This window comes from Lathyrus oleraceus, chromosome 1, assembly GCF_024323335.1.
Source record: "Lathyrus oleraceus cultivar Zhongwan6 chromosome 1, CAAS_Psat_ZW6_1.0, whole genome shotgun sequence".
Lineage (NCBI taxonomy): Eukaryota > Viridiplantae > Streptophyta > Magnoliopsida > Fabales > Fabaceae > Lathyrus > Lathyrus oleraceus.
The window spans coordinates 170,335,778-170,346,938 of NC_066579.1; the positions used below are offsets into that span (position 1 = coordinate 170,335,778).

Here is an 11,161-nt window from a genome sequence, read left to right on the forward strand (position 1 = left end):
GGATTCCCATGGGGGATGCCTCCCAATTTCATGCCCGAGAGTCTTGCTCCTACCTTTGCTTCTATGTCGGCATCTAGCCCGGTCCTTGCTGTTCCTCCTCCTATCATGCATACTTTGCCCAGGGTAGATGATAACATGAAATTATATCATATTTTAGGACTTAATTCAATTAAATTTTATTATTATTTATTTCAATTTATTGCATTTTATTAGATATTACGCGGTATTTCCTTTCTATTTGTCTCAGGTGTCTTATTTGAAGCACAAGTAAAAAAGGGAAGAAAAGAGGGTGCAAAAAGGAATGAAAAGGCCCAAATAGCAAAAGCCAAGCCCAGCCCAAAGAAGACACAGGCGTCGTGCCTGTGACGACCGCCACGGATGCTGTGACGAACGTCACGCTGCATACACTTATGTGACGAGCGTCACACATGGTGTGACGGACGTCACACATGGTGTGACGGACGTCACACCATCCCCCTACATTTCTGCCTTCAGAGACGTTGAGAGTCCACGTTTACACGCTGAATCTTATTTCCACGGCGATGCATCCGTTACGTGAAGACTCCTTGACGCGGACTGCTTTGAAAACCGTTACGGAAAGCATCATTATAAATAGCAACTTTGCAAACCCTGCAGAGGTTCCACACTTCCACGTTTCCACGCTTTTTCCAGATTTCGGCATTTTCCAATTTTATTTTCTTCAGCAGTTTGAGCATACCTTTTACATACCGCTTTGGCAATTTTTATTGTTTTCTCTTGCAACTCTATTTTCCTCTCTAGCACTTAATTTATTTTCACATAATAGTTTCCACACCGGAAACTATTGTGTAACTTTTTCACCGGATCTAACCTTACGTTAGAATCTAGTTTTTTTATTCCTTCGTTTTAATTTGTTGGTTAGTTGAAGAATTCAAGAACAAATCCTACCGGCTTGTGGTGGAGTGTTCAAGACTACTGTTTAAATTATTCAGGTTCATTATTGTTTAATGCTTTGTTTTATTATTTATTTATATTATTTGCTTGAGATGAGTCTGTTTATGCATGATAATTATTTAAGTTCGTTTAGCATGTCTGGCTAATTCGCCTAGATATCGGTATGTAGAGTAAGCGGAATAAGGGATCAAAACTAAGTCGGTTTAATTAAATTTGAAATTAAAATCACTCTTTTTACGGTCTCAGTTTACAGGTTTAATAACAAAGTTTTTATACGAGAGTAAAGGACATAAAGAGGTTAAAATCAATAGAGCGAAAGTTTGAGGTTTTAACTGGACAGTGTAAATTGGACATTAATTCTAGATCAGGGCGAGAGCAATTTTTAGAGATAATTAAATTCTAATCTTTTCCAAAAAGTATTTTTAAAGATTGAATGTGAGGACGAGAGTTAAGCATTCGAATTTAATTGTATAACCTAAATCAACAGAGCGAGAGTTTGAGATAAGGGTGTTTAAACGGTTAGTGTTTTCTTAAAAAGAGTTTCTATGGACTTTATTGCTTTCAAAAAATGGTTTTTGACTTAATTATAAGTGACAACTACGTTAACATAAAATCATGGTTTATTCAATAGAGCGAGAGTTTGAGATAGAACTTTTAATCAACAAAGTCAACTGAAATGATTTATTTTAAAACCAAGAAACTGACAAAGAATTGATTCCCTAATTACGACGAACTACATACCGATATCCGTTTATTGATATTTAATCTAGATTTTAGTTTAGTTTTAGCTTTTTCCCCCAAAAATCAAAATATCATCTGCCTTAGCTTTACGAAGTAACCTTAGATAACGGTATATCGATTCATAAGTCCCTGTGGGATCGATATCTTTTAAAACTACGCGATAGAACTGTGCACTTGCAGTTTGTACCCCAAATTCGACTCATAAAGTCGCGATCAAGTTTTTGGCACCGTTGCCGGGGACTTTTGTTTAGTCGATATCGTAACTCTTCCGTTACGTTGTAGAGACTAAGGTTTCTTTTTCTTTTCTTTCTATCGTCGATTTGTATGCCACGCACTCGCTCACAAGGCGAACCGCTCTATTTACGAATCAACGATATCGAACTATATCTCCGAGTCTTACGACGAATTCGGGAATATCGTGCTGCAAACAATCTCCCTCCTGTCGAACTTCCTGATTTCAAAAACATTTTCCCTTCGATACCCGAGATGGCAGAACCAGCTCGTGCTCTTAGAGATTACGCCGCTCCATCACAAGATGAGCCGCATTCAAGTATTGCTCCGCCCGCAATTGAAGCAAACAACTTCGAACTCAAACCTTCATTGTTGCAGGCAGTGCAACAGAACCAATTCTCTGGAAATCCTACCGAGGATCCAAACCTTCATTTATCCGTATTTGTCCAATACGCTGATACTGTTAAAGCTAATGGTGTCACTTCAGAGGCAATTCGACTTCGTCTTTTTCCTTTCTCATTAAGAGATAGCGCTAGAAGATGGCTTCAGTCTCTCCCTTCCAACTCTGTCACCACATGGAACGAGTTGAAGAAAGTTTTTCTTGCCTGATATTTTCCGCCAAGCAAAGCAGCTATGTTAAGAGCCCAGATAAATGGATTTAAACAGAAAGATAACGAGTCTCTTTTCGAAGCATGGGAAAGATACAAAGACATGATGAGACTTTGTCCACACCATGGTTTAGAAGACTGGTTAGTAATTCACACATTCTATAATGGTCTCTTGTACAACACAAGGTTAACAATAGACGCCGCTGCAGGTGGTGCACTAATGAACAAACCTTATGCTGATGCTTACCAGCTTATCGAAAGCATGGCCCAAAACCACTATCAGTGGGGAACCGAACGAACAATGGTGGAAAAACCTCAAACGAAAACCGGCATGTACGAGATAAGTAACCTTGATCATGTTAATGCAAAAGTGGATGCTCTGGTCCAGAAAATTGAAAGTTTAAATGTATCACCTCCAACCGCCGTGGTTGCTATAACTCAGAATTGCGAAGTCTGTGGAATCCAAGGTCACACTCCTACAGATTGTCAACTCTTAACAGGAATCCAAGCAGAACAAGTAAACTATGCTCAAGGAAGCCCCTACTCGAATACCTATAACTCAAATTGGAAGAATCATCCAAACTTTTCATATAAGAGTAATAATGCTTTATACGCACCTGGACAGTCTCCAAATCAAGCCCCAGCTATACCTCCGGGATATCAGAAGCCGAACCCATCTACACATAACAATAACGCCCCTAGGAAATCCAACTTGGAGATCATGATGGAAAACTTTATAGCTTCTCAACAACAAACCAATAAAGATTTCTTAAACCAGAATGTACACACTGGCGAACAAATATCACAAGTAGCTCAACAACAAGCGCCTACTGCTGCCCCAACTGGTACATTTCCTGGACAGCCCCAACCTAACCCGAGAAGCCACGCTCATGCAATCATATTAAGAAGTGGAACGGAAGTGGAAGGACCGTCTGACCCAAGGATAGGAAACCAAAACTCTAAAAGGTCAACTGAGGAAGAAAATAGACCTAAGGAAAAGGAAGAGAGTAATAAGGAAACCATAGAAAAGAAGGAACCTTATGTACCTCCACCACCTTATAAACCACCTGTCCCTTACCCTCAAAGGCTTGTTAAAACCAAAGATGCGGGCCAATTTAAAAAATTTGTTGACCTCCTTAAACAATTAAACGTTACAATCCCGTTTACAGAAGATATTACGCAAATGCCCTCATACGCCAAGTTCTTAAAAGAAATTCTTTCTAATAAAAGGAAACTTGAAGATAACGAAACCGTTACACTCCCTGCCGAATGTAGCGCTATAATCCAGAACATGCCTCCTAAACTCAAGGATCCGGGTAGTTTCTCTATACCATGTCACATAGGAAAATTTGTCATCGACAAAGCCTTATGCGATTTAGGAGCCGGAATTAGTGTTATGCCTTTATCCATATGCAAGAGACTGGAAATGGGAGAATTAAGACCAACCAAAATGTCTGTGCAACTAGCAGATCGTTCCGTCAAATATCCTGTAGGAATTCTTGAAAACGTTCCAGTGCGCATAGGTCAATTCTACATCCCAACTGATTTTACAATTATGGACATTAGAGAAGATGATATTACACCCATTATACTGGGAAGACCGTTCTTAGCAACTGCCGGTGCAATCATAGACGTAAAACGAGGACGACTCACCTTCGAAGTAGGAGAAGAGAAAATTGAGTTCATTCTTTCCCAATTTTTGAAAGCACCTGCAATAGAAGATACATGTTACTTCATGGATATCATCGATGAATGCATAAAAGAAACAGAGTTAGAAAAGGACAAATCATCCGACTGTCCTGTAGAAGACAAACTTAACCAATGTTTAGCAATAACACCGGACCCTACGCAATGCCTTAAGAAACCAACCCTAGATCTGAAAACACTTCCCAAGAATCTGAGATATGAATTCCTAGACTTAGAACTTGAACGACCTGTGATAGTTAATGCTGACCTAGGAAGACTCGAAACAGAAAAACTCCTGCATATCTTAAGAAAATATCCAACCGCACTAGGTTACAACATCACCGATCTTAAAGGAATAAGTCCTTCTATTTGTATGCACCGCATCATGCTAGAAGAAGACTGTAGAACTTCTAGAGAACACCAGAGGAGACTAAATCCGATCCTGAGTGAGGTAGTGAAGAAGGAAATAACCAAGTTATTAGAGGCAGGTATTATATATCCTATATCTGATAGCAAATGGGTTAGTCCTGTACACGTAGTACCAAAGAAAGGTGGTATAACAGTCATTGAAAATGAAAAAGGAGAAACTATAACCAAACGAATCGAATCGGGATGGAGAATGTGCATTGACTATAGGAAACTAAACAAAGCAACCCGAAAAGATCACTTCCCTTTACCATTCATTGACCAGATGCTAGAGCGATTGGCAAAACATTCACATTTCTGTTATCTAGACGGTTACTCAGGCTTCTTTCAAATACCAATTCACCCTGATGACCAAGAAAAGACAACATTCACGTGCCCTTTTGGTACCTTCGCTTATAGACGAATGCCGTTTGGCTTGTGTAATGCTCCTGCAACTTTTCAAAGATGCATGATGGCAATTTTCGCCGATTTTCTCGAAAACATCATGGAAGTATTTATGGATGACTTTTCCGTATGCGGACAAAGTTTTGAAGAATGCCTTGAGAACCTAGAAAGAGTTCTTGAGCGATGTGTAAAAGTAAACTTAGTACTTAACTGGGAGAAATGCCACTTTATGGTACAAGAAGGAATTTTTTTAGGACACATTATATCAAATAGAGGAATTGAAGTAGACAAAGCCAAAATAGAGGTAATCGAAAACCTTCAACCCCCTAAAACCGTGAGAGAAGTACGAAGCTTCTTAGGACACGCCGGTTTTTACCGACGATTCATCAAAGACTTCTCTAAAATAACTAAACCTTTAACTGGACTATTGATGAAAGATGCTGAATTCATATTCGACAATAACTGTTTAGAAGCATTTCAAACGCTTAAGCAAGCATTGATCTCCGCACCCATAATGCAGACACCCGACTGGAATGAACCATTCGAAATAATGTGCGATGCCAGCGATTACGCTGTAGGTGCTGTTTTAGGACAACGAAAGGATAAAAAGCTTCATGTCATATATTACGCAAGTAGAACTCTAGATGAAACACAGATGAATTACGCCACAACCGAGAAAGAACTCCTAGCAGTTGTGTTTGCGCTAGATAAATTTCGTTCTTACTTAGTCGGAGCCAAAATAATAGTTTACACTGACCACGCTGCTATCAAATACCTCTTAACAAAAAAGGATGCTAAACCTAGACTCCTAAGATGGATCTTGTTGCTACAAGAGTTCGATTTGGAAATCAAAGACAAGAAAGGAACTGAAAACGTAGTAGCAGACCACCTCTCTAGACTTGAGAACCTTGAACCGGAAAGAACATCAATTAATGATGATTTCTCGTACGATAAACTTATAGCTACTTTGGAAGAGAATAACTCTGACAAGCGAGTAGAAACCACCTTAGCTATATCTGTTACGCCATGGTACGCTGATCTCGTCAACTATTTAGCTGTCGGAATAGTTCCACCCACTTTATCCTAGCAGCAGAAGAAACGATTCTTCTATGACATAAAACACTATTACTGGGATGATCCCTTACTTTTCAAAAGAGGCCCCGATGGTATTTTCCGTCGATGTATACCCGAAGAAGAGGTAGAAAATATAATCCAACACTGCCACTCCGCTCCTTATGGTGGACACGCAAGTACATCCAAGACCTGCTCTAAAATCCTACAATCCGGTTTTTATTGGCCAAGTATATGGAAGGACGTACATGCGGCTATTAAGGAATGTGACAGATGTCAACGCACAGGAAACATATCTAGACGTGACGAGATGCCACAAAAAGGTATTTTGGAAGTAGAGATTTTCGACGTGTGGGGAATAGACTTCATGGGACCTTTTCCATCCTCTTTCGGTAACAAATACATACTCGTGGCAGTAGACTACGTTTCAAAATGGATCGAAGCTATAGCTTCCCCAACAAATGACACCCGAGTAGTAACTAGACTCTTTAAGAATATAATATTTCCGAGATTTGGCATCCCAAGAATAGTAGTCAGTGATGGTGGATCACATTTCATATCCAAGGTACTCGAAAAACTACTGTTTAAGTATGGCGTAAGGCATAGAGTAGCGACACCTTACCACCCGCAAACCAGTGGGCAAGTGGAAGTGTCCAATAGAGAGATTAAACAAATATTAGAAAAAACAGTCGCCACCTCAAGGAAAGATTGGTCATTAAAACTACCAGAAGCTTTATGGGCGTATCGAACTGCTTATAAAACCCCCACAGGGACGACCCCATTTAAGCTCATTTATGGAAAATCCTGCCACCTCCCGGTAGAATTAGAACATAAAGCCTATTGGGCTATTAGAAATCTGAACCTTAACTATAAGGCCGCCGGCGAAAAGAGAATCCTTGACATAAACGAATTAGAGGAACTCAGAAGAGACGCCTATGAAAATGCCAGAATCTACAAAGAAAGAACAAAACAATGGCATGACAAGCGCATATCAAGGAAAATCTTCAAGCAAGGCGATACAGTCCTTTTATTTAACTCTAGGCTAAAGTTATTTCCGGGAAAACTACGATCCAGATGGTCGGGTCCTTTTCATATCACTAACATCTTTCCCAGTGGAGCGGTAGAAATTAAAGGAAAATCCACAGAACCGTTCACCGTAAACGGGCAACGTCTAAAACACTATCACTGTGCGGAAACCAACGAAGATTCGCAAATCCTACACTTAGATGAAATGCCTCCAGAAATTATAGATTGTAATTGATTGTTTTTATGTCGAGCTTGCGACATTAAACAAAGCGCTTAGTGGGAGACAACCCACAAATATTTTATTATTTCCTTATTCTATTATTATTTTTCTATTTTTTTTCCTTAATCATTCTTTTAATTTCTGTTTAGTATTCATTCTTAATTTATATTAATTTATTAAAAACTTTTCTTTTCTTTCGGCATTTGGCCAAACCCTGACTAAAACTCATGTTTTCTTTTCTCTAGCTAACACTAACCAGATGGGACAAATCAACCGTATGGGTATCAAATTCAGAGGAATGGCTCACAAACTAAAATTTGAAGAACTAGCCACGAGAGAGATGCTACCTAGTTTATATGCTGATGACTGGGCTATGACTGCCCTTGGACTAAGAGAGAGTGTCCTGTATTTGCTGAATCAGATAGGGTAGGAAACATCTCCTATCCTACGACATTTCGTCACCTACCGGAGACTAACACTAGAATTCCTTAGCTCCCTAATCTATCTACCCAGCCATGGGAAAGGAATTAGCAGAGGCTTTATCCAGTTCAGAATGTTCAACATGGAGTACCAATTTAATATTAGAGACTTTACCAACCTTTTGGGTTTCCCTACCTCCCTTGATACATTCACAGTGAGCCAGGAAGAACTTTTTGAATATAGAGAACTCGAACACTTTTGGGGTAGCATGACTGGAAATGATGATCCCGAGGAACATGAGTTTCTCTCTGGAAACATACATAACCCGACCTTCCGCTACTTTCATAGGATCCTGACCCACACCTTATTTGGACAGAAGCCATACAGTACTTCAGTTTCACGTGATGAACTCTTCAGTATATTCTGTGCTTCCCAGAACCGTCCAGTAAACGGTGTCACGTTTATGCTAGCAAATTTAGACCACCTTATCCAAGATGAGCGAGCACCTATTAGAGTAGGCGGTTTGATAACCATGATTGGTAATGCTATTGGATTACGTCAGCCTATGCTTGACTTAAGCCCCTTCTGTGGCATTACTACTATGAGTATACCCTTCCTCTTCAATGCCATGTTTATAGCAAACCAAGGGTCTGACGAGTTCGAGCTTATAATTAATGACCAAGTTCTTTGCCTATTCACCTTACCCAATCCCAGGACTAATGTTCATAACCGCAGTAACTGGCTCTACAATCTGAACGCGACACCCTCTCCTGCTAGATCCACTGAATCCATCCAAGACTATGAGATTTGTGATGACCAGATCCCTTATGCTGAATCTGACCCTCAGACACCATCTGGCTATTATGATATTGACCCTCCTCCTCAGCCTGTTCAAACCGAAGAATCAGCAATATCCGACCTCCGACATCATATGCCCGGAACTGATTATAACACCGCCATTGAAGCTTTGATGTCAGAACAAGACGCCCTCAGAGAAGAGTTTACTGAAATGAGACACGAAGTTCTAGGATACATGAGCAGTGTGACAAATCAGTTTCACGAGTTGCTAGACCATGTTAACTCTTTTGCTCCTCCGGCCAGAGATCGTGCAGATGGATAGAAATTATTTTCTTAGTTATTTAGTTTTAAGTTAGATTATTCATTAATGTTATTTGAATTCATGTTCGCATTTGTTTCCCTTTCGCATTTTTTGTTTTTTCCAATATTACATTATGATCATTTTATTGAAGCTATTTATTTAATTTTATTATGCAATAGCTATTATGTTCTCTACTGTTGCTACCTATGACTTATTATTATACAAAGTAGAATAAGCATGCAGGAGAAATTAAATTGCAGAATAAATCAATCAGTAGCATAACAAACAAAAAAATAATCATATATAATAACCTACCTGAAGGACGCTAGCTGAACATTAGCCAAACAGACAGTGTGACGAGCGTCACACATTCTGTCACGGACGTCACGCTAAGTACCTGTGACGCCCGTCATGCACCTGTAACGAGCGTAACGCCCTTCAGACTAGGTGAACGTTAAGGAGCCGTTGGAGACGAACGTTACACCCTTTCAACTTTTTACCTTCCCCATTTATTCACATTTACCCACAATTATTCACTTTTCAACCACCTATTTTTCCAACTTCCAAAATTTTTCCTATAAATACCCACCAAACCCTTCTTCATTCACCACAAACCACTTTCTTCTATCAAACACTTTTCTTTTCTTTCCAATTTACCTCTTTCAGTTCATCCATCAGTATGGTGGGTAACCAGAATTTCGGAAATATCATCTTCCGAACCGAAGATGAAAATTATCAAAGGGAGCAATACGAGCGTTTCCAACAGCGAGGCGTCGTCTCCACCAGGTATCCTGACTTTACTTGTTTACAACAATTAGGATTACTCCAAGGCATCGAATGGATGCTGCGTCAAGCCGACTTAACCTTTCTGTGCACGCATAATCAACCCACTTACCCCTCCCTAACCTTAGAATTCTTAAGTTCATACGCATACACCACTCCCGCCGGTGAAGACGAATTCTTAACCGGTACCGCAACCTTCCGTATGTTCAACACCGAGTACTCCTTAACCCAAAACCAGTTGAGTACCATGCTACAATTCTCCACAGAAGGCCAAGTCTACCCCAGAATCCCTCCCGACCTAAACTGGAACACAGTTGCCGTTTTCACCCTTTTTAAGAAAATATCCGGTCTAGATGCCTACAACTGGGAAGAACTCCTTCTTTCCCACATACATAATCCAACAATCCGATATTTTATCCGCATTTTACAGAACACAGTTTTTGGTAGACCAAACAACAGCAAGGTCAACGCAAAGGAACTTTTCTTCCTCGAGTGCGTCTTCGAACCGCAGGCTAAGGTAAACGCTGCCTCTTTTCTATTTCATCATATCCGCACCTTATGTGCTAGAGGCCGTCAACCCTTTGTCATTGGTGGATTAATAACCACCATAGCACTAGGCTTAAACCTAGGGGACCGCCTCCAAACTTTAGAAGCTTTATCTCCCCTATTTATGGATATAGCCTACTGTCGATCCAGCCGCCTGATTAAGAACAGAGTAGGCGGAGGATATTATCTTATGGTGAACAACCAGGCTATTCCAAGCGTTGTTCTCCCCAACATTTCCCTAACCGATGTCACCAATCCCAACCGCCACCTCTATGATCTGAATGCTCCCGAAGCTACCAAGCCTTCGCATACAAACCCGCCCGAAGACGAGTTTGAAGACATGGAACAAGGTGATCCTACTCCTGCACAGCAATCTGGCCCATCCTCACGTCGTCGACGACGAAGGCCTACAACCAACGACGACATCATGGATGCTATTGATGGTATGCAAGCTCATAATCTCGAAATGATGCAACTAATGCGCCAAATGCAACAACAGCAGGCAGAAAGGAATAACATAACCGATCAGCGGTTCACTGAGTTGTTTAGCAGGTTCGACAACTTAGACTTACGTCAGAGATCACCAGGCCCAAGAACAAGAGGCGGAAGGCATCCTTAGTTGTAGTTTCTTTTCCCTTTCCCTATTGTATTTCATTTCCTTAAAACATTGGGGACAATGTTTAATTTAAGTATGGGGGGAAACTTGTTCTTTCTACTTCCTTTTTTTTCAACTTCCATTTCTTTTTCAAGTATGTACTTTTCTTTTCATTGTTATTTCCCTAAAAAAAAAAATTATTATAATATAGATCTATTTTAAGTTAAGTCCCGAGTGTGAACAATTTCTATTATCTATTCCCTCAAATTTTCACGAGCCACAACAAAAATTCAACACCCAATAAGTATAAAGGTTGCTCATTCTATCGAACTTGAGACGAATTAAGACAAAAACTACTACCGCCAAACACTCCAAACAAACCTCAACATGTT

At 40.1% G+C, this 11,161-nt stretch overlaps 1 non-coding gene across 1 annotated transcript; it reads right to left on the bottom strand.

Annotated features, from left to right (window-relative positions):
• Positions 1–2,538: 2,538 nt before the first annotated feature.
• LOC127116007 (small nucleolar RNA R71) lies at positions 2,539–2,645 on the bottom strand. Its single transcript, XR_007800999.1, has one exon. It is a non-coding gene; the product is annotated as a small nucleolar RNA R71 (small nucleolar RNA).
• Between the last annotated feature and the right edge of the window lie 8,516 nt (positions 2,646–11,161).